Genomic DNA, 25,522 nt, shown 5'->3' with positions numbered 1-25,522 from the left:
TATCCGAGCCATTTAAATGCTAGTTTCAGGTACAGCACATAGCATACTTGCCCACCCTCCTGCCACGTCTGTGAGGCTCCCAAATCAAGAAGTCTCCTGGAGGATGTCTGGCAGCCGCCCACTTACCAAGTAAAGTGGACGGTCCCGGCAGTCAATTCGGCCTGAACAGGTAATCGTGGCATTGTATAGTGGGGCAGGGCCATGATGATACAAAGCGCAATCACCACTTGGCAGTGATACACTCACCGTTTCGCCAACCTGGGGGCCCCCCTTTTATAGGGGACAGCCAATATGCCGGCAACTAACGTATGTACACATTTACCTATATACATTATAGCTATGTACAGTACCTACAGTATGTACACCTATAGCTATGTACCTTTCTACATCTATTCCTATGTACACATCTACCTATATACATCAATAGCTATGTACAGTACCTACTGTATCTACACCTATAGCTAGGTACCTACTGTATCTACACCTATAGCTACAGTATTTATCTACACCTACAGTATACCTGTGAAGACACTTATTTCTTCTACACTACAGTATGTAACCTGTTTCCTAGCTGGTATCCGGACTCCAGGTCGACAACAAAAAGGTCAACACACCTTAGGTCGACGCCAATTGGTCGACACACCTTAGGTCGACATGGACAAAAGGTCGACATGAACAAAGTCGACATGGAAAAAGGTCGACATGAGTTTTTCATAATTTTTTTCTTTTTTTGGGACCTTTTCATACTTAACGATCCACGTGGACTACGATTGGAACGGTAATCTGTGCCGAGCGGAGCGAAGGCACCATGCCCGAAGCATGGCGAGCGAAGCGAGCCATGCGAGGGGACGCGGTGCACTAATTTGGGTTCCCGGTCACTCTACGAAGAAATCGACACAAAAAAAACCATAAAAAACTCATGTCGACCTTTTTCCATGTCGACCTTGTTCCTGTCGACCTTTTGTCCATGTCGACCTAAGGTGTGTCGACCGTTTTGTTGTCGACCTGGAGTCCCAGACCCTCCTAGCTATGTGCTGTATGTACACCTTTACCTACTGGATCTATATGTCCCATGTGATTTCTTAAAATATATGAAAACATGTACGTGTTATAAAGCAATGTTACTGATATAAAAAGTCACCTGTGATTGCTTTGTCCTGTATTAGAGCACTTAGCCTACAGCCTCGGGCATCAGTTTGGTCGGAGGAATGTTTCTCAGGTAGAGCTATCAGATCAGCCATATAAATCTAGAGAGATCTGGCTGTGATGGCCGAGAGCAAATTCTCTGCGGGGGAGAATGGAACAAGTGTCAGATGCATGTAAACACATTTTCAGAAGTGCCCTGAGTGCTAGGATTTAGCATTGGTGCAGTAAGCCTCAGATGCTCTTCTAAAAATCTTTGTTGTAGCCTTTGAATTTCACAGGTTACCTGACTGCATTACATGTACTGTAGCTGCTACCAACACTGCAATCCTGCAGTCTGACTACATTCAGTATATATATATATATATATATATATACACACACACACACACACACACACAAAGTGGGGCAAAAAAAGTAATTGTACAGCCACCGATTGTGCAAGTTGACCCTCTTAAAAAGATGAGAGAGGTCTGTAATTTCCATCATAGGTACACTTCAACTGTGAGAGACAGAATCTGAAAAAAAACCGAGGAAATCACATTGTATGATTTTTAAACAATTTACTTGTATATTATTCTTGTGGAAAATAAATATTTGGACACCTACCAAGCAGCAAGATTTCTGGCTCTCACAGACCTGTTACTTCTTCTTTAAGAAGCTCTTCTATCCTCCACTCGTTACCTGTATTAATGGCACCTGTTTGAACTGGTTATCTGTATAAAAGACACCTGTCCACACCCTCACACAGTCAGACTGCTACCTCTCCACCATGGCCAAGACCAGAGAGCTGTCTAAGGACACCAGGGACAAAATTGTAGAGCTGCACAAGGCTGGGATGAGCTACTCGACAATAGGTAAGCATCTTGGTGAGAAGAGATCAACTGTTGGCGCAATTATAAAAAAATGGAAGAAATACAAAATCACTGACAATCTCCCTCGACCTGGGGCTCCATGCAAGATCTCACCTCATGGGGTATCAATGATCTTGAGAACGGTGAGGAATCAGCCCAGAACTATACGGGGGGACATGGTCAATGACCTGAAGAGAACTGGGATCACAGTCACAAAGGTTACCATTAGTAACACACTACATCGTCATGGATTGAAATACTGCAATGCCTGAAAGGTCCCCCTGCTTAAGCCAGCACATGTCCAGGCCCGTCTAAAGTTTGCCAGTGACCATGTGGTCAGATGAGAGCAAAATCAAACTTTTTGGTATAAACTCCACTCGCCGTGTTAGGAGGGAGACGAAAGATGAATGGCATCCCAAGAACACCATACCCACTGTGAAAAAAGTGTTTTTTCACATCATGTTTTTCACCACTGACCACAGCAGCCGGATCTCATCCTGACGAAGGGACTATGCCAGGTCCCGAAACGAGCCGTTGAAATTACAGGCAGGCTGTTTTCTTCTATGTGTATCAAGTGATGATTTAAAAGCTTATTAAAAGCACTTTTTTTCAAGCTGGAGTGACGTGCAGTTTGCTAATGCTTATCTAGCAACAGTGGAACTTATATGTGTATATATATATATATATATATATATATATGCAATGATTTTGCTGTTTCATGGCTTTTGCTTGCAGTGCTGCAATGTGAGCTGTTACCGCCATCTCAGTATGGCATTGTAGCAAAATAAGTTAAAACAAAACGTTATTGTTTGAATAAAGCATTTTTTAATGAAAAAAGTTTTTAAAATGTGTCTAATTTTTATCTGTTTTTATTTTTATTTTATATCTGCTGCTGCGCTGTCAGGTTCCCTGGGTATGGAATAGTCAGTTAGCCGACACATGACATGACATATCGGCATACACAGGCCCATTGAAGTGGTAATTCCACCATAATAATCTTTACATATTTCTTACTTAATACTCAGCAGCCCTGGCAATATTTTAGAGATAAGTTGCGGCGATTGGGACACAGACAGTTACATACTGATAAATACGCTCCACAGTGTAAAATTTGCTAACTCAAAGATTGCATCACCGGAACGTCACACCCCTGTGAAATTCCCTGTTTCACTGCATAACGTGATTCCTGTGAAATTTTCACACAATTTGCCTTGGTGCTAGGCTTGGCGATTGCTGTTACAGATCTATAAATTTAACAAAATGTGAGTTTGCAAATACAGCATGGTAGAGAGCAGATTGCACATCCCAAACTACGCACGTTGGTTACGCAGCCCGTTCCGACCTCAGAATTTGCTTTACATGCAATTTTGCTGAAACGTGGCTCATTTCTATATACATGTCATTTGGATATGAACTAGGTCAATCTTTCCATGCAATCTTATTCGATCAAAATGTGCGCCTTATTCGCACGAAACAACTAGAAGTGACAAAATTGTCTTATTGGGGAAAAGTGCTATATAAATAAAAATGGGATTTTAATACCTACCGGTAAATCCTTTTCTCTTAGTCCGTAGAGGATGCTGGGGTCACCATTAGAACCATGGGGTATAGACGGGATCCGCAGGAGACATGGGCACTTTAAGACTTTCAAAAGGTGTGAACTGGCTCCTCCCTCTATGCCCCTCCTCCAGACTCCAGTTTTAGAATTGTGCCCAGTGAGACTGGACGCACTACAGGGGAGCTCTACTGAGTTTCTCTGAAAAAGACTTGTTAGGTTTTTTATTTTCAGGGAGACTGCTGGCAACAGACTCCTGTTATAGGAACTGTGCCCAGGGAGATGGACATTTTGAGGAAAGGATTTATTGTTAAACTAAGGTGAGATTCATACCAGCTCACACCTCAAGCATGCCGCACAACGTGGCATTCAATAGAACACAAGCCAACGGCATGAACAATTTCAGCAACAGGCTGACTATAAATGTAACAACATGTGTGTAACCACAACTAATAACTGCAGATACAGTACGCACTGGGACGGGTGCCCAGCATCCTCTACGGACTAAGAGAAAAGGATTTACCGGTAGGTATTAAAATCCCATTTTCTCATACGTCCTAGAGGATGCTGGGGTCACCATTAGAACCATGGGGTTATACCAAAGCTCTAGAACGGGCGGGAGAATGCGGATGACTCTGCAGCACCGATTGACCAAACTTAAGGTCATCATCGGCCAGGGTATCAAACTTGTAAAACTTTGAAAAAGTGTTTGAACCCAACCAAGTAGCTGCTCGGCAAAGTTGCAATGCCGAGACCCCCCGGGCAGCCGCCCAGGACGAGCCCACCTTTCTAGTAGAATGGGCCTTCACCGATTTTGGTAACGGCAATCCAGCCGTGGAATGAGCATGCTGAATCGTATTACAGGTCCAGCATGCAATGGTCTGCTTGGAAGCAGTGCACCCAATCTTGTTGGGAGCATACAGGACAAACAGAGCCTCCGTTTTCCTAACCTGAGCCGTTCTGGCGACATAAATTTTCAAAGCTCTGACCACATCCAGAGACTTTGACTCAATTAAGGCGTCAGTAGCCACTGGCACCACAATAGATTGGTTCATGTGGAAAGATGAAACCACCTTCGGCAGAAATTGCTGACGAGTCCTCAACTCTGCTCTATCTTCATGTAAGATCAAATAATAGCTTTTGTGAGACAAGGCCGCTAACTCAGACACCCGCCTTGCGGATTCCAAGGCCAACAGAATGACCACTTTCCAAGTGAGGAATTTCAACCCCACCTTCTGTAAAGGTTCAAACCAATGTGATTGAAGGAACTGCAACACCACGTTAAGATCCCATGGTGCCACTGGGGGCACAAATGGAGGTTGGATGTGCAACACACCTTTCACGAAAGTCTGAACTTCTGGAAGGGAGGCCAATTGTTTTTAAAAGAAAACCGATAAGGCTGAAATCTGTACCTTAATTGAGCCCAACTTTAGGCCCGCTTCCACACCTGCTTGTAGAAAATGGAGAAAACATCCTAGCTGAAATTCTTCCGTAGGAGCCTTCTTGGATTCACACCAAGAAACATATTTTCTCCAAATACGGTGGTAATGTTTAGACGTTACTCCTTTCCTGGCCTTCTTCTTATGATCTTTAGAACTTTTGGAATGAGAGGAAGTGAAGGGAATACATACACCGACTGAAACACCCATGGTGTCACCAGTGCATCCACTGCTATTGCTTGAGGGTCCCTTGACCTGGAACAATATCTCTGAAGCTTCTCGTTGAGACGAGATGCCATCATGTCTATTTGAGGAATTCCCCAATGACTTGTCACTTCTGTGAAGACCTCTTGATGGAGGCCCCACTCTCCTGGATGGAGATCGTGTCTGCTGAGGAAGTCTGCTTCCCAGTTGTCCACTCCTGGAATGAAGATTGCTGACAGAGCGCTTGTATGCTTTTCCGCCCAGCGGAAAACCTTTGTGACTTCTGCCATTGCCGCTGTGCTTTTTGTTCCGTCCTGGCGGTTTATGTACGCTACTGCTGTTACATTGTCCGACTGGATCAGTACAGGCCGATTGCGAAGAAGATGTTCCGCTTGTAGAAGGCCATTGTAAATGGCCCTTAACTCCAGAATGTTTATGTGGAGACAAGTTTCCTGGCTTGACCATCTTCCTTGGAAGTTTTCCCCCTGTGTGACTGCTCCCCAGCCTCGGAGACTTGCATCCGTGGTTACTAGGATCCAGTCCTGGATCCCGAACCTGCGCCCCTCTAGGAGGTGAGAGCTGTGCAGCCACCACAAGAGTGAGATTCTGGTCTTGGAAGACAGGATTATCCTTCGGTGCATGTGGGATCTGGACCACTTGTCCAACAGGTCCCACTGAAACACTTTGGCATGGAATCTGCCAAAGTGAATGGCCTCGTAGGCCGCATCCATCTTCCCCAGCAACCGAGTGCATTGATGGATTGACACTCTTGCTGGTTTCAGAATTTGTTTGACCAGACTCTGAAGTTCCAGAGCCTTTTCCACTGGAAGAAAAACTCTCTGTAGTTCTGTGTCCAGTATCATTCCCAAAAACGACAACCGCGTCGTCAGAATCAACTGTGATTTTGGCAAGTTTAGGAGCCAACCATGTTGTTGAAGAACTGTCAGGGATAGTGCAATGTTTTGCACCAACTGGTCCCTGGATCTCGCCTTTATCAGGAGATCGTCCAAGTACGGGATAATCGTGACTCCTTGCTTGCGAAGGAGAACCATCATTTCCGCCATCACTGTGGTGAAAATCCTCGGAGCCGTGGACAGACCAAATGGCAACGTCTGAAATTGGTAATGACAATCCTGAATTGCAAACCTCAGGTAAGCCTGATGCGGAGGATAAATGGGAACATGTAAGTAGACATCCTTTATGTCCACCGACACCATAAAATCCCCTTCCTCCAGACTGGAGATCACTGCTCGGAGAGATTCCATCTTGAATTTGAATTTTTTTAGATAGAAATTGAGGGATTTCAGGTTTAGGATCGGTCTGACCGAGCCGTCCGGCTTCGGGACCACAAACAGGCTTGAATAAAAGCCTTCTCCCTGTTGTGACGGGGGAACCATTACAATGACTTGATTTTGACACATCTTTTGTATTGCGTCGCATACTACCTCCCTGTCCGGAAGAGAAGCTGGTAAGGCCGATTTGAAAAATCGGCGAGGGGGAACGTCTTTAAACTCCAGTTTGTACCCTTGGTATACTATTTGTAAAACCCATGGGTCCAGGTCCGAACGAAACCAGAACTGACTGAAGAGTTTGAGACGTGCCCCCACCGGTGCGGACTCCCGCAGAGGAGCCCCAGCGTCATGCGGTGGAGTTGGCAGAAGCCGGGGAGGACTTCTGCTCCTGGGAACCCGACAAGGCTGGTGATCTTTTACCTTTTTTCCTTCTTGTAGTAGCAAGGAAGGAAGAACCTTGCCCTTTTCTGTATTTTTTGGACCGAAAGGACTGCATTTGATAGTGGTGTGTTTTCTTTTGTTGTGGAGAAACATAAGGCAAAAAGGATGACTTACCCGCAGTAGCCGTAGATACCAAATCAGCGAGGCCGTCACCAAACAAGGCACCACCTTTATATGGTAGAGATTCCATATTTTTCTTGGAGTCAGCATCAGCATTCCATTGGTGAATCCACAATGCTCGCCTAGCTGAGACTGCCATGGCATTGGCTTTTGATCCCAAAAGGCCAATATCTCTCGCAGTTTCCTTTGGGTACGCTGCAGCGTCCTTGATATAACCTAGCGTCAAGGGGATGCTATCCCTATCTAGGGTATCTATATCAGATGACAAGTTATCTGCCCACTTTTCGATAGCACTACTCACCCACGCAGATGCAATGACAGGTCTGAGTAGCGTACCTGTGGTCGCATAAATGGATTTTAACGTAGTTTCTTGCTTACGATCCGCAGGGTCCTTAAGGGCTGCCGTGCCAGGTGACGGGAGAGCCACCTTTTTAGACAAACGTGATAGGGCCTTGTCTACAATGGTGGGTGACTCCCACTTTTCCCTATCCTCAGAGGGAAACGGATAAGCCACCGGAATCCTTTTGGGAATCTGAAACTTTCTGTCAGGGCTTTCCCAGACTTTTTCAAATAGAGTGTTCAGTTCATGAGAGGGAGGAAACGTTATCTCAGGTTTCTTTTCCTTATACATACAGACCCTTTTATCAGGAACAGCAGGGTCCTCAGTGATATGTAATACATGTTTAACTGCCACAATCATGTACTGAATGCTCTTTGCCAATTTTGGATCTAATCTGGAATCACTATAGTCAACACTGGAATCAGTGTCCGTGTCGGTACCAGTGTCTGCCAACTGGGCAAAAGTAAGTTTTTGTGACCCCGAGGGGTCCTGGACTTGTAATAACACATCCTCCACAGATTTCTTCCATGCCTGGGTCTGAGACTCAGACTTATCTAATCTCTTACTAATAAGAGCCACATTAGCATTCAAAGCATTTAAAACATTTACCCAATCAGGAGTTGGCGGTGACCGACAGGGTCACCCCCACAGACGTTTGTGTCCCTAATACAGCCTCCTCCTGGGAAGAGCACTCAGCCTGAGACATTTCGACACACGTGTACCAAACACCCACAGACACACCGGGCATATAGGGGACAGACCCACAGTAAAGTCTGTCAGAGAGACACAGAGGGGATTTGCCAGCTTACAACCCAGCGCCAAATTAACGGGTCTGAAAACACAAAAAAATGCCCCAGACCTTTAGCGCTTTAAATATCAAATATATTGCACCAAATTATACTGTGCCCCCCCCCCCCCCCCCCCCGTTTTGCACCCTGATACTTGTCAGCAGTGTGAGGAAGGACCAGCGTCTCTGCAGCCCTGTGTAGAGGAAATGGCGCCGAGCTGAGAGTGAGCTGTGAGGAAGAAGCTCCGCCCCCTTAATGTCGCGCTTCTGTCCCGCTTATTTTAATAAATAATTATACTGGCGGGGGTCAGGACTAATGTCCCCTCTTGCCAGTGGAAATTGAGGATTTTTGCTGCTCAGGGCGCCCTCCCCCGCGCCCTGCACCCTGCAGTGCTGTGAGTGTGGGAGCATGGCGCGCAGCGTACCGTTCGCTGCGCGGTACCTCAGAATGCCATCACTGAAGAAGAGTCTTCTTTTCTTCTGCTACTCACCTGTCTTCTGACTTCTGGCTCTGTGAGGGGGAACGGCGTGCTGTGGGAGTGAGCATCTAGGCGTACCCAGCGATCAGCATTCTCAGGAGCTAATGGTGTCCTGTCAGCCAGAAGCAGAGCCATTGAACTCACTAGAAGCTGGTCATACTTATCTCCCCTAATTTCCACGAAGCAGGGAGACTGTTGCCAGCAGCCTCCCTGAAAATAAAAAACCTAACATAAATCTTTTTCAGAGAAACTCAGTAGAGCTCCCCTGTAGTGCATCCAGTCTCACTGAGCATAATTCTAAAACTGGAGTCTGGAGGAGGGGCATAGAGGGAGGAGCCAGTTCACACCTTTTGAAAGTCTTAAAGTGCCCATGTCTCCTGCGGATCCCGTCTATACCCCATGGCTCTAATGGTGATCCCAGCATCCTTTGCCGCACTAATCTATTTGAAGCGCAACATTTGTACATCCGTGTGCGAATAAGTCTGACTCTGAATCTGTATGTGCAGTGCTGCGTCTGTGGCTTTTCCTCACACCAAGGCCAGTATTTACTAAAAATCCGAGTTTGTTCGATTTGTGTTTTTCTTTCTAAGTCCCAATCCGGGAATTCACTAAGCACCAATCTCGGCAGTGTCTGGTCTATTCGTAATGGTTTGACTGACAACGTCCCGAAATACGAATGAATAGACCATCGGTCAAACGCGGCTGTTATTTCATAGAATACGGGAATTCACTATTCATTCGTATTTGGGTGTTAGTCTCTGAGGGCTCAAATGCGGTCACATTTTTTTGCGATTCGTTAAAAAAAGCGGCAAAAAAATAGACCTGCTTTTTTCAGTCGTGTTTACATGTGTTGGCAATAAAAAATCACTCACACCTGAATTAGGATGCCTATAAAAGGATGTTAGGCCCATTTCAATATACCTACACTCAGAAATGGCAGCAGGACTGTGGGCCAGTGATCTTTTGTGTGCTGTGGGATTCCTCAGACTCAGACATCAGCCTGTAAGTACCCAGGGCCAAGAAAATGAACATGGTCAGCAGGTTGTACAGGGTCCGCGGAAGCTGCGCAGGCCTCGTTTTTTTAGGGGGCGTTTAAACTTGAACGCATTGTCCGATGATAAGGTCATACAGATGTTCCGTCTAAATCGTAACAACATTTTCCGTCTGTATGACCTTATCAAACTGGGCCTAGACCCTGAGACAGCACGCTCTCGCCCTGTCTCAGGCCTGCACAAACTCCTGGCTGTGTTGCACTTTATGGCTACTGGCAGCTTTCAGGCTGTGTTTGGGGATGTCATAGGAATCTCACAGCCCTCATTTTCAAGAATCTTAATACAGGTGATGTATACCTAACAACCTCTTCTGTTTTGTGTTTGTTTTAATTTCTCGGTGGCCAGTTCTGTCCTAAAATCTCAAGTTTATTGTTCGTTAAAATGTTCACACAGGTTTTGGCTGTTTTGCAGCCCCACATCGAGGCCTCAATCTGCTTCCCTACCCAGGAGTCTCAGTGGCATGCCGTCAGGGTAGATTTCTATGAGCTGGCTGGCATGCCCAATGTGCTTGGAGCCATAGATTGCACACACATTCAGCTGAGACCACCTAGGGGCAGGCAGCACATATATACTAACCGCCATTTTCAACACTCCACAAATGTGCAGGTGGTTTGTGATGCAAATCTCAAAATAATGAGTGTTGTTGCTGGTTACCCTGGGGGCTGCCATGACTCCTTCATCCTCAGTCAGTCATCCCTCTTTGATAAGTTTGAGGACGGACAAATGCCAGATGGATGGCTGCTGGGTATGTAATTTGATATGTGTAGGCCTGCGTATACTTTGTCCAAATACAGGGGCAGATGTATTAACCTGTAGAAGGCATAAGGAAGTGAGAAACCAGTGATCTGTGCAAGGTGATAAAGGCACCTGCCAATCTGCTCCAATATGTAAATTAACATTTAGGAACAGATTGTCTGCTGCCTTTTTTACCTTGCACATATCACTTGTTTTTCACTTCCTTATGCCTTCTACAGGTTAATACATCTGCCCCACAGTGTGTTACTTATGTGTTGCTATATCTTAACATGATTCATGTTACTGTATCTGTCTTTTAGGTGATGGAGGATATGGCTGTTACTCTTGGCTTCTAACTCCATTGTCCCGACCTGATACCCCTGCTGAACACAATTACAATAATGCACATAAGTCCACGCGGAATGTGATAGAAAAATGTTTTGGTGTGCTGAAATCTAGGTTTCGGTGTCTGGATAAGTCTGGTGGCCTTTTGTTGTATAGTCCCTCCAAGGTGACTCAAATTGTGTTCTGCTGCTGCTTTCTTCATAACATGTGTTTGCAACAACATCTGCCACATGTTGAGTAGGAGGAAGAAAGCAGCCAGCAAGCAGAGGAATTAGAGACATCTGGTGATACTTGGAGTACTGATGTAGGGAGGCAGGTTAGGCAACAGATCATAAATCGCTATTTCTAAGGTAAGCTTGTTTTCCTTATTTAATTTGTTGTGTCTTCATAAATAGATGTTTTGTGTTTTTTGCCAAAATCCATTACTCTGAATGTGTCTGTCTCCTTGACACATACAAACATACCCTCGCTATATGCTTAAAAAATGTTGCATGTGTATTGTGTGTTTTTTTAATATCAAAACAACAGATTATGAGTGGCATGCATTAAGTCTGGATAAGTGTTCAAAATCTTGCAGTGCTAATTTCTTACAAGCCAACATCAACCATTTAGTATTTTACTTTATCATTGTGTGTAATGTCCTAATGCACAGGTTCACAAACTCGGCCCTCAGGACCACACACAGTGCATGTTATTCAAGTAACACAGTAGAAGCACAGGTGTATGAATTACTCACAGACATATGTTAAAAGGTTCACAGGTGGAGCTAATTATGTCACTTGTGATTCTGTGAGTAGACTTGCAAAACATGCACTGTGTGGGTTCCTGATGGCCGAGTTTGAGAACCTGTGTTCCCAAAAAACACTCCTCAACATATAATATGTTAGCCTTGAGGAAAACATGTGTCCCTATGTGTGATGCACCATCATATTTAAGACTCACAAACTTACTGTAATCATGAATAATTTTTTTACTAATGTTTGATGCTGTAAACTTGATGATGTGTAAGTAAATACACAGTTTGCCACACATATACATTATTGTCCACTTTTTTTTTAAGGGTAAAAGTACATATTTGTTTGTTTATGCATCATGTGTAAAAACATGCTTAATCATTTTTAACACACACAAACATGTCCCAACAATACTGACATTCATTTGGACAATGTTTTATAAACAAAACAAAGGCAACATATTACAAGCTTTTTACGCCACTCAATTGAGTTCATCTTGTAATGTTGTATAGATAAGATAGCTAAGATATGTATCACTAACATTGTAATTTGGATTGTCTGCAGGCAAAGAGAATGATTGGAATCTAGAAAGAGTAATGATTAGAAAAAAATCAAGTGGTCAGTTTACTTCCTGCTAAAGACATTCTGCCTGGCAGGCAATTATTGTATCTGCAGGCAAAAAGAATGATTGGAATCTAGAAAGAGTAATGATTAGAAAAAAATCAAGTGGTCAGTTTACTTCCTGCTAAAGACATTCTGCCTGGCAGGCAATTATTGTATCTGCAGGCAAAGAGAATGATTGGAATCTAGAAAGAGTGATGATTAGAAAAAAATCAAGTGGTCAGTTTACTTCCTGCTAACATGTATGTGTGGCTACATCAACATTTTCCTCCTCCAATACCCTAAAAAAAAGAAAAGGAATAAATGTGCGTACTATTTTTTTCTATTATTTTGGCCCACTTATAATTAATGATGTTAAAAAAAGGGTCAAGGAGCTAAGTGTGATATTTTGTAAACCATCAAAAACACTTGCAAACTATTTTGTGTTAATTATCACAAATGTCTAACTTGTTTTTTTACGTTTTGGGTGGCTGCTTGTCCTGGCCTTTGCCTTTAGCACTGTCATGTTGGCGTGCTCTGGTGGACCGTCTTCTTGGTGGTGATGAGACTGGCGTGATATTTGGAGTAGTCGTACCAGAACTGCTGGTTGTTTGCTGTTGGTGCATGCATCTGAGAGTTTCATTCAGGTTAGTGAGGGTGGCATTGAGTTCACGTGTAGCAGCATTTTGATTGTCTACTATTCTGATTAAACTTTCATTAATCTTTTGACTGTTTTGAAAAAAGCTCATATAACTTTGCTGTTGTCTGTGCTGTTCTTCCATTAGTCTGTGCTGTTCTTCCATTATGCGCTGTAAGTTGCCCATGACCTGTGTAATGTCTGTACGCATGACTTCCATGGTATTGCCTATTCTGGTTGTTTGCTCATTTTGTCAACTCAGATTTCTTGAGATTCTTCTCAGGTGAGATGGTAGGCTTGCAAACATTTGTGTCTGCTTACGCAGGCAATCTTCATTAGTGGCCTGCTGTCTAGCCCAAATAGTCCAAAACACCTGATCAGGGCCTTGTGTTCCTGGTGTTGTTGGGCTGTGTTGTGGTTGTGGTGTGCTTTGCTGTGGTGGTGTACTCACAGGTGCTGGGAGGCTCATTCCTTGCATTAATGGCTGCATTTCTAAGATGTTTGTCTCCTCCATGTCACTGTGTTGGTGTTGTTGCGGAGGGATGCTGTTCCCAGGACTCGAAGCTGAAATATTAAACTTATCTACGTTAGCTATCCATATGTTTGTGAAATGATAAAAAAACACTACACATGGAACACATGTCATTCACTGTTGCTTTCAACTATTCTGCCTAGCAACATCATCACTCATAGCTTAAATGCATACATATGCCTGTTTGTGGCAAATGTGTCTGGTTACTTAATTGTGAAAGCAAACACTTTAGTTTTATTGTAGCTCACACATACTCCACCATAAAAAAAACATTGTAATACATAATGTGTTACCTTATAGCTTTGTTCCAACAAACATAGTAATGTTTTTGAATGTATTTTGCAATGTAACCTCAAGCACACATGAGAGTTTCAGAAAAAAAAAAAACTTTTAACAAACAAACCAACATGCTTTTTTGTTGCAGCATCTTATACCCAATGTCATACTGTATGACTCAAGTGGACATACATATCTTTACTGGATGTGGACAAGGACATTTAGTTTGGATTCCATTTCAGCTTTTACTTACTGCGGTAAGTATTTTTGTTTTGGAAGTGTTTTGACTTAGTGCGGTTATGGCTGATTATAATTATGTTCTGACATTTTTCACTTTGATTCCAGTTTGATACTCACAATCAAGATGAGGGGAGTGTGGATGACATCTTGGAGGTGTGTCCATAATTTGGAGTGGGGGCACCGAACATACGGACGATAATCTTCGTGGCGGGGTAGCCTGCTGTGTTTGTGCCGGGACAGACTACCTTGCTTTCTTTTCCGCCACAGATTTCTTGTGGTGATGTCTTCCAGAAGAGCCACTTCTGCTGCTCCATACTTCTTTTGATGGACCTTTTAATGAAAGTGCAATTTTGTTATGGCCATTCCTTTACAAGCATACCCTATACTACAATGGACACTTTACCTGCTTCCGCAGCGTCATCATCATCAGATGTGTTAGGATTTACTGGCCGACGAGTAGTACTGCTTTTTTCAGACACTGTATAAAATGAGATATATTCATAAATCATGCTATTGCGTATACATCCACCCATTATGCTTATAAACAGTTTTACATTTAGAAATGCTTGGTTTTTAATTCAAACAAACATAAGGACCAGAAAGCCAAAAATTAAACACAAAAAACAACCAAAACACATATGCACTATGGCAACATCAAGACAGCCAAACATGTACAGGACACTGACATAGGCCACAAGTTCAAGGAAAGGTTTTTTATTTTTTTTAAAAAAGACAACTTCATTTTGTATTGATTTTAAAAATATTACAGATGCAATATCTAATTTGCTCTGTGATGTGGCACTCCAAAGACACATTACCAGTATATGACCAAAATATTTTAAAAACTAATTTTTGGGTAAAAAAATATGCAGTATGGTGTCACGGTACAAATACAAGCCAAAAAAACCCCCCAAAAAACCAATAACATTCTCTAAAGATGACATTACACATGTAAGTGGTTTAAAAACCACTTTCCAGTACTCCAGCCTCTAACATGACAACAAATTTGTTAACTGAAAAAAAAACATGGAACACATATATAAAACATAGTCATAATCTAAAAAAAAAAAAAAAGCCCAAAAGGAACACATTATTGCAGTACAAATCAGAGACACACCAAGTCCAAACTACACATGCAAAATATCTGTCTGAAAAACACATGACATACAATAAAGTAAGATGTTACATTGGCTTTTAGCTAACACATGACCCAAAACAATGAATTTGCAGACACACACTTGAAGATGGGAGTAATATGCAACGTCACATGACACAGATTACAAAATAAAACATTTTAACGCAAAAAAACCCACAAAAAAATACACATGCTCACCATTCTTCCTTGGCCTATCTGAATCCCGGACATGGGTTGCAGAGACAACTTCAGGAGGTATTACACTCCGCATGGGCTCCTCATACTCCAGATAACTTGCAATATAGGGCTGCCCACCACCGGTTTTCCTAGCAGACTTGGCCTCCTTGGCCATTTTGGACTTAACACGTCGCTTTGTGTCATAGTACCGTTTGCGGCATGTGTCCTCCGTCCGCTTGACCACCCCCTCACTATTGACAGCAGCAACTACTTTCGACCACAACACCGTCTTCCTCCGTGTTGGCACCTTGGCAGACTCAGGGCCAAATAGCTGCCTCTGATACTTCATCAGCTAACGCACCAATGCCACATTTTCTGCAAAACTAAACTTAACATTCCGCCCAGTCTTAGTAGTGGTGCGTGGCTGCGGAGCACTCTGACTGTCACTGTCACTTGAGGCTGCTGCAGCAACCTCACCCACCTCCTCCACCTCACTAACCTCACTAACACTCACCTCCTCCACCTGACCGACCTCCTCCCCCTCACTCACACCCTCCACCTCTGAGTCACACATAATTGTGTGTCTACACAGTTAACACAGGGAAAAAAAAAGACAAACAACACACTCCTCCACTACCACTACACAACTCACGCACACACACACACACACACACACACACACACACACACACACACACACACACACACAAACACTGACAAGGGACTATAAAGAAAAATAACTTGGACTAAAAATGAGACAAAACCACAAAATACAAGACAACAAGAAAGACAAGACGACTTTCAAACACAATACCATACTCAGAAATCGCTACCAGCACTCCTCACCAAACCACAAATTCACCTACCTCCACAGCACAACCTCCCTCCTCCTCACCACTAACTAAACCCACGAGGTGCGGCGGTTTGGGGCGTATTTATATGGTTGCGCACAGACACTCCTACCATCTGAAACACAACCAATCACAAACGGGGATGAAAATAGAAACTGAAAGTGAAAATGCGGCCGCGAGAAAAAAAAACCCTGCCACGTTTAACTTAGGAAAAAAAGCTGCAAATCCAACAAAAACACGTACGCAAACGACAATGATGTCCGTAAATGTGCCAAAAAAACCGACTGGCATCGACATCGGAAAACTCGAAAACCATAAAGTCGACTGCTTCGTAACTTTGCGTATATGGATTCAAAAAGTTGCATGAAAATGCACCCGATACAAAACGAGTTTAAACACTACACAAACCGAATCAAACACGAATATTAGTAAATATTGCCCCAAGGGTGTAATTCTGAGTTGATCGCAGCAGGAACTTTGTTAGCAGTTGGGCAAAACCATGTGCACTGCAGGGAGTCAGATATAACATGTGCAGAGAGAGATAGATTTGGGTGTGGTGAGTTCAATCTGCAATCTAAATTGCAGTGTAAAAATAAACTAAAGCAGGCAGTATTTACCCTGCACAGAAACAAAATAACCCACCCAAATCTAACTCTCTCTGCAAATGTTATATCTGTCCCCCCCCCCTGCAGTGCACATGGTTTTGCCCAAATGCTAAAAAAAAATTCCTTCTGCGATCAACTTGGAATTACCCCCCAAGTTCTGTTATGTTTCATCTGAGACTTTGTTCGTAGTTAAAACCAAATCCTGTGTGGTTAAACCCGGCATCTGTAGCTTTGCCCCCTGCTATGTCAAGATTCTCAGCATTGTACAGAAGGGGGCGTGGCTACAATGATCCGATTCAGCGCAAATTGCATCATCGGCCACCCAGTCCGCCCACTTTACATGGTAAGTGAGTGGAGGGGTGCAGGCGGCTCCGGGAGATTTGCCCACTTCCCTGAGGGGCCGGGAGCACCAACCGAGTTTCGGGTACCTCCTGGCCGATTTGGGAGAGTTAGATAGAATGGGACACATCTGGATGCGCATGCAGCATATGGCGTACAAGAGTTTATTGTTTTGTTTTATCATTTCTCTATTGCATCCTTGAAAATGATAGACAGGATCTGATTGGTTCCTCTGGGCAACAGCACCACTTTGCATTTTCAGAAGCTTTAGTATATTTACCCCTAGCTATTTGGGTGACTGTGTCAGTTAAGAATGACGATAGATTGAGACGAAGATTTCTAAAAGGGCAAAAAGTGCCACTAATTAAGCATTTCATTGCAATTCATTTGAGGGTAGTACTTCGTCATAGCCTGTAAGGGGTGCTGTTGGTGTCACTATCTATGAGCAGGAAGATCAGTGTTATGTGTATAGCCACCTGCAGACTGTACAAACCAGAATAGGCAGTCACTGCCACCAAATAATACTGTAGCTACAGATAAATACATGTTATCGTACATTTAATTGACAGTTCTAATGTAAAACAAAGCAACAAAGGTAATAAAACAATAACCTGTATGAAAACAGTGATGCACTTTATAACCTCTGGGGATGACATCACCAGAGATTGGAAGTCAATCTCTCACAATTTATATGTCTACAAATCAATAGGAATAAGCAGAAAGCAAAGTGCACATGGAAGCGGCTTCTTTGTGGCTATAGGTAAACTGCAGATACAGTAATCTATACAAACAGCAGAGGAAAATTACCGGGTACTGGTTAGGAACGCGCAGCGGGACTGCAAGCTTATTCTGCAAGGTTATGGCTTTCAGGCTACAACAACTGTATATCATGAAAACACTTTTATTTCTTATACCTCTTCTAAACATTTATATATCTACTCATAAGAGAGAAGAGGAGACTGTTAGCGTTCGTGGGGGGTGCCACATCTACGCTGATTTGTCAGCTGCGCATATTTAATGGTATTTATATTACTTGGTGGGATGTATTAAACATCGCATTTTAAATGCAATACATTCCGCCACTGATCGCATGCAGGGTGGCGTTGTATGCATGTACTATTGCGATGAAAATGGAAAAGTATAGCTATTCCGATAAAAGCTGTCCTTTGTGATTAGAAGACTTCCAGGTTTATGACCCAGTAGTCCTTCTGAGCATGCTGGAGCATTGGGAGAGATCATATCGAATCAAGTCCTGGAAATTATGAGTAAATAATCTCATAGGTTTCAATTAGGCAGCACCATCTATAGGCATTGGGAGGGGATGGTTAGGGTTAGGCACTAGGGGAGGGTAAGGGTTAGGATATGGGATGGTTAGGTTATAAGGGGAGGGTAAGGGTTAGGATGAGGGAGAGGATGGTTAGGGTTAGACTGTAAAGGGGCGGGGTTAGGGTTAGGATGAGGGAGGGAACAGTTAGGGTTGGGCACTAGGGGAGGGGAGTGTTAGGCTGCAGGAGGGGACAGTTAGGCACTTCATGGAGGGTTAGGCTGTGGGAGGGGACAGTTAGGGTTAGGCGCTAGGGGGCCGTGTCCATCTTCTCCCTTTTCTATCACACAGCAGTGCTGCAGAGTGTGTACATCTTGCCTCTGTAAAGCCAGTTTATCAACGTAGAGACCATTGGCAGATTGTTTTGTGGAGGCCCAAACAAACCAATCACTTCAGCCACAAATGGCAGTCCCTGTCACTGAAGTGATTGGTTTGTTAAACTGTCCATGTCCTGTTTAATATATACAACGTAAGGGAAGGTGGGAGGGCCCAAGGACAATTCCATCTTGCATCTCTTTTCTTTGCATTATGTGCTGTTTGGAGCATTGCTGATACCCCTTTCACACCACACAAATAACCCGGTATCGACCTGGTATACTGCCGGGCCGACGCAGGTCACTGTGCGAAGTAAAAGGGGTCAGTCCCGATTTCCTGGGTTGCCTAAACCGGTATTTCAACCCGGGAATAAAGAAGGGTTATTACTGGGTAAGGTGCAGTGTGAACAGGTTACCGGGTCGATGTCAGATACAGATCTTAAACCAAACACGGGGGTCGGTGCACATCTCTAATACAAATACAAAATAGAGATGTGCACTGGACCAGGATTTTGATCTGGCTCTGATTCCTTGGCGCATGCGCATTGTGATCGCAGCACATGCGCAGTCTGCCAATAATTGCTCCATTGCGTGATAATCGGCCATTGCTCACAAACTTGAATTAGACCCAGAGTACGATCAGCTGATATTGGATTCTTCTTAATTATAATTAAAGTGCTAACGTGTTTTGTATTTGCTCCTTTTGGAGTTTTCGATAGGAAACTTTCAACATCTCAATGCTTTACTGCAAGAATATTTAAGAGGGAATTCAATTAGCCACGTGTTAAATCGGAGTCTAATTGAATAGCCCCATGCTTTCACCCTGCTTTCACCAGCAGTACTTTACCACGGGTACAGTAGCTGAATACTGCCCAAAGTGTGAAAATTCAGTACATATGGACCTGGGTTCTAGTACAAGACGTCTGAAGGATCTGACACTGCTCAATTCAGGGATGCCTTAATTGCATAATACCCTAAAATTCCAGGATGACTGCCAGATTCCGAGGCGATCTCCCAAACTCTCAAGAGCATAAACTAGATTCCCGACTCCATCCACTTCCTCAGAGAAAGTAAGGTTTGATGACCCAATTCACGGTGAATCGTGGTATTATCATCACTGCCCAGTGCCACGTATTGCGGTGTAGTACTGCATGGTGTGGAGCCACAATAATACCATTCTCAGTGACATGCATCCCTCCCCCACACACACCCACAAACACCCACACACCTGTACATCTCCCGGGGTGCACAGGCAAGTATGAGTAATGTTGGACAGGAATTTTTCCCAAGCGAACTTAATTACATCGGCACAGAAATTGGGAAGTTATTCAATTTGGCAGATTCATAAAACTGAAATGTCACATATATCTAGACAATTGGAACGCTTGAAGACTTTACAATTTCATATTACTCTACCTTGATCTGCCTGCAGTGCAGGGGACTTATTATGCCGGAGTACAAAAGACTCAATGTATTCCGGATAAACTGCCCATGTATTAAGCTGTTCTATGGGGCTCTTGGCTGCAACTTGAATGCTGAACTTTAGTAAACTATGCTGACTTTCCCACTGTGCCTATATTAAGACTCCTCACTGCCCGCGAGATCTAATGACACAGCGCACATACATTCACTCTCACTGTTGTTAGAAACCTTTCTGTTCACGTTCACCTCTGCTGCAATGTCAACAGGCCAGAGAAAATCCACAGGGCAGATTAAAGGACGAATAAGCCCCAATGGCCTGCAAACCCCCCCAGTATTTTCAATGGTGATAGTACCTAGCATTATACTGTACATTAAGGAGTTAAGCCCAGATATTAATTATTATTATGCACGTTTATTTTTATATATATATATATATATATATATATATGTGTATATATATATATATATATATATATATATATACAGGTTGTGTATCCCATATCCAAATATTCCGAAATACGGAATTTTTTGAGTGAGACTGAGATAGTGAAACCTTTGTTTTCTGATGGCTCAATGTACACAAACTTTGTTTAATACACAAATTTATTAAAAATATTGTATTAAATGACCTTCAGGCTGTGTGTATAAGGTGTATATGAAACATAAATGAATTGTGTGAATGTACACAAACTTTGTTTAATGCACAAAGTTATTAAAAATAATGGCTATAATTACCTTCAGGCTGTGTGTATAAGGTGTATATGAAACATAAATGCATTCTGTGTTTAGACTTGGGTCCCATCACCATGATATCTCATTATATTATGCAATTATTCCAAAATACGGAAATATCCGATATCCAAAATACTTCTGGTCCCAAGCATTTTGGATAAGGGATACTCAACATATATATATATATATATATATATATATATATTAGAGATGAGCGGGTTCGGTTCCTCGGAATCCGAACCCCCCCAAACTTCACCCATTTTACACGGGTCCGAGGCATACTCGGATTCTCCCGTATGGCTCGGTTAACCCGAGCGCGCCCGAATGTCATCATCCCGCTGTCGGATTCTCGCGAGATTCGGATTCTATATAAGGAGCCGCGCGTCGCCGCCATTTTTCACTCGTGCATTGGAAATGATAGTGAGAGGACGTGGCTGGCATCCTCTCACTTTGTTTCAGGGGGCTACATATCTTTATTCTGGGGACCAGCAGTATTATAGGAGGAGTACAGTGCAGAGTTTTGCTGACCAGTGACCACCAGTATTATACGTTGTCTGCCTGAAAAACGCTCCATATCTGTGCTCAGTGTGCTGCATAGATCTGTGCTCACACTGCTTTATTGTGGGGACTGGGGACCAGCAGTATTATATAGGAGGAGTACAGTGCAGAGTTTTGCTGACCAGTGACCACCAGTATACGTTGTCTGCCTGAAAAACGCTCCATATCTGTGCTCAGTGTGCTGCATATATTTGTGCTCACACTGCTTTATTGTGGGGACTGGGGACCAGCAGTATTATTAGAGATGAGCGCCTGAAATTTTTCGGGTTTTGTGTTTTGGTTTTGGGTTCGGTTCCGCGGCCGTGTTTTGGGTTCGAACGCGTTTTGGCAAAACCTCACCGAATTATTTTTGTCGGATTCGGGTGTGTTTTGGATTCGGGTGTTTTTTTCAAAAAACCCTAAAAAACAGCTTAAATCATAGAATTTGGGGGTCATTTTGATCCCAAAGTATTATTAACCTCAAAAAACATAATTTACACTCATTTTCAGCCTATTCTGAACACATCACACCTCACAATATTATTTTTAGTCCTAAAATTTGCACCGAGGTCGCTGTGTGAGTAAGATAAGCGACCCTAGTGGCCGACACAAACACCGGGCCCATCTAGGAGTGGCACTGCAGTGTCACGCAGGATGTCCCTTCCAAAAAACCCTCCCCAAACAGCACATGACGTAAAGAAAAAAAGAGGCGCAATGAGGTAGCTGTGTGAGTAAGATTAGCGACCCTAGTGGCCGACACAAACACCGGGCCCATCTAGGAGTGGCACTGCAGTGTCACGCAGGATGTCCCTTCCAAAAAACCCTCCCCAAACAGCACATGACGCAAAGAAAAAAAGAGGCGCAATGAGGTAGCTGACTGTGTGAGAAAGATAAGCGACCCTAGTGGCCGACACAAACACCGGGCCCATCTAGGAGTGGCACTGCAGTGTCACGCAGGATGGCCCTTCCAAAAAACCCTCCCCAAACAGCACATGACGCAAAGAAAAAAAGAGGCGCAATGAGGTAGCTGACTGTGTGAGTAAGATTAGCGACCCTAGTGGCCGACACAAACACCGGGCACATCTAGGAGTGGCACTGCAGTGTCACGCAGGATGTCCCTTCCAAAAAACCCTCCCCAAACAGCACATGACGCAAAGAAAAAAAGAGGCGCAATGAGGTAGCTGTGTGAGTAAGATTAGCGACCCTAGTGGCCGACACAAACACCGGGCCCATCTAGGAGTGGCACTGCAGTGTCACGCAGGATGTCCCTTCCAAAAAACCCTCCCCAATCAGCACATGATGCAAAGAAAAAGAAAAGAAAAAAGAGGTGCAAGATGGAATTATCCTTGGGCCCTCCCACCCACCCTTATGTTGTATAAACAAAACAGGACATGCACACTTTAACCAACCCATCATTTCAGTGACAGGGTCTGCCACACGACTGTGACTGATATGACGGGTTGGTTTGGACCCCCCCCAAAAAAGAAGCAATTAATCTCTCCTTGCACAAACTGGCTCTACAGAGGCAAGATGTCCACCTCATCTTCACCCTCCGATATATCACCGTGTACATCCCCCTCCTCACAGATTATCAATTCGTCCCCACTGGAATCCACCATCTCAGCTCCCTGTGTACTTTGTGGAGGCAATTGCTGCTGGTCAATGTCTCCGCGGAGGAATTGATTATAATTCATTTTAATGAACATCATCTTCTCCACATTTTCTGGATGTAACCTCGTACGCCGATTGCTGACAAGGTGAGCGGCGGCACTAAACACTCTTTCGGAGTACACACTTGTGGGAGGGCAACTTAGGTAGAATAAAGCCAGTTTGTGCAAGGGCCTCCAAATTGCCTCTTTTTCCTGCCAGTATAAGTACGGACTGTGTGACGTGCCTACTTGGATGCGGTCACTCATATAATCCTCCACCATTCTATCAATGTTGAGAGAATCATATGCAGTGACAGTAGACGACATGTCCGTAATCGTTGTCAGGTCCTTCAGTCCGGACCAGATGTCAGCATCAGCAGTCGCTCCAGACTGCCCTGCATCACCGCCAGCGGGTGGGCTCGGAATTCTGAGCCTTTTCCTCGCACCCCCAGTTGCGGGAGAATGTGAAGGAGGAGATGTTGACAGGTCGCGTTCCGCTTGACTTGACAATTTTGTCACCAGCAGGTCTTTCAACCCCAGCAGACCTGTGTCTGCCGGAAAGAGAGATCCAAGGTAGGCTTTAAATCTAGGATCGAGCACGGTGGCCAAAATGTAGTGCTCTGATTTCAACAGATTGACCACCCGTGAATCCTTGTTAAGCGAATTAAGGGCTGCATCCACAAGTCCCACATGCCTAGCGGAATCGCTCCGTGTTAGCTCCTTCTTCAATGCCTCCAGCTTCTTCTGCAAAAGCCTGATGAGGGGAATGACCTGACTCAGGCTGGCAGTGTCTGAACTGACTTCACGTGTGGCAAGTTCAAAGGGCATCAGAACCTTGCACAACGTTGAAATCATTCTCCACTGCACTTGAGACAGGTGCATTCCACCTACTATATCGTGCTCAATTGTATAGGCTTGAATGGCCTTTTGCTGCTCCTCCAACCTCTGAAGCATATAGAGGGTTGAATTCCACCTCGTTACCACTTCTTGCTTCAGATGATGGCAGGGCAGGTTCAGTAGTTTTTGGTGGTGCTCCAGTTTTCTGTACGTGGTGCCTGTACGCCGAAAGTGTCCCGCAATTCTTCTGGCCACCGACAGCATCTCTTGCACGCCCCTGTCGTTTTTTAAAAAATTCTGCACCACCAAATTCAAGGTATGTGCAAAACATGGGACGTGCTGGAATTGGCCCAGATTTAATGCACACACAATATTGCTGGCGTTGTCCGATGCCACAAATCCACAGGAGAGTCCAATTGGGGTAAGCCATTCCGCGATGATCTTCCTCAGTTGCCGTAAGAGGTTTTCAGCTGTGTGCGTATTCTGGAAAGCGGTGATACAAAGCGTAGCCTGCCTAGGAAAGAGTTGGCGTTTGCGAGATGCTGCTACTGGTGCCGCCGCTGCTGTTCTTGCGGCGGGAGTCCATACATCTACCCAGTGGGCTGTCACAGTCATATAGTCCTGACCCTGCCCTGCTCCACTTGTCCACATGTCCGTGGTTAAGTGGACATTGGGTACAGCTGCATTTTTTAGGACACTGGTGACTCTTTTTCTGAGGTCTGTGTACATTTTCGGTATCGCCTGCCTAGAGAAATGGAACCTAGATGGTATTTGGTACCGGGGACACAGTACCTCCAACAAGTCTCTAGTTGGCTCTGCAGTAATGATGGATACCGGAACCACGTTTCTCACCACCCAGGATGCCAAGGCCTCAGTTATCCGCTTTGCAGTAGGATGACTGCTGTGATATTTCATCTTCCTCGCAAAGGACTGTTGAACAGTCAATTGCTTACTGGAAGTAGTACAAGTGGGCTTACGACTTCCCCTCTGGGATGACCATCGACTCCCAGCGGCAACAACAGCAGCGCCAGCAGCAGTAGGCGTTACACGCAAGGATGCATCGGAGGAATCCCAGGCAGGAGAGGACTCGTCAGACTTGCCAGTGACATGGCCTGCAGGACTATTGGCATTCCTGGGGAAGGAGGAAATTGACACTGAGGGAGTTGGTGGGGTGGTTTGCGTGAGCTTGGTTACAAGAGGAAGGGATTTACTGGTCAGTGGACTGCTTCCGCTGTCACCCAAAGTTTTTGAACTTGTCACTGACTTATTATGAATGCGCTGCAGGTGACGTATAAGGGAGGATGTTCCGAGGTGGTTAACGTCCTTACCCCTACTTATTACAGCTTGACAAAGGGAACACACGGCTTGACACCTGTTGTCCGCATTTCTGGTGAAATACCTCCACACCGAAGAGCTGATTTTTTTGGTATTTTCACCTGGCATGTCAACGGCCATATTCCTCCCACGGACAACAGGTGTCTCCCCGGGTGCCTGACTTAAACAAACCACCTCACCATCAGAATCCTCCTGGTCAATTTCCTCCCCAGCGCCAGCAACACCCATATCCTCCTCATCCTGGTGTACTTCAACACTGACATCTTCAATCTGACTATCAGGAACTGGACTGCGGGTGCTCCTTCCAGCACTTGCAGGGGGCGTGCAAATGGTGGAAGGCGCATGCTCTTCACCTCCAGTGTTGGGAAGGTCAGGCATCGCAACCGACACAATTGGACTCTCCTTGTGGATTTGGGATTTCGAAGAACGCACAGTTCTTTGCGGTGCTTTTGCCAGCTTG

At 44.3% G+C, this 25,522-nt stretch overlaps 1 long non-coding RNA gene across 1 annotated transcript in view; it reads right to left on the bottom strand.

The window, feature by feature from the left end:
• Positions 1-25,522, bottom strand: part of LOC134911866 (uncharacterized) — a 232,046-nt gene that overhangs the window by 8,597 nt on the left and 197,927 nt on the right. The window contains exon 3 of the long non-coding RNA XR_010176915.1: positions 1,142-1,285. This is a non-coding gene — a long non-coding RNA (uncharacterized LOC134911866). The remainder of the gene's footprint in view (positions 1-1,141; positions 1,286-25,522) is intronic.

This window comes from Pseudophryne corroboree, chromosome 4, assembly GCF_028390025.1.
Source record: "Pseudophryne corroboree isolate aPseCor3 chromosome 4, aPseCor3.hap2, whole genome shotgun sequence".
Taxonomy (NCBI): domain Eukaryota; kingdom Metazoa; phylum Chordata; class Amphibia; order Anura; family Myobatrachidae; genus Pseudophryne; species Pseudophryne corroboree.
The sequence above is the reverse complement of the archived record's forward strand: the minus strand, read 5'-3'. Positions and strand labels throughout refer to the sequence as shown.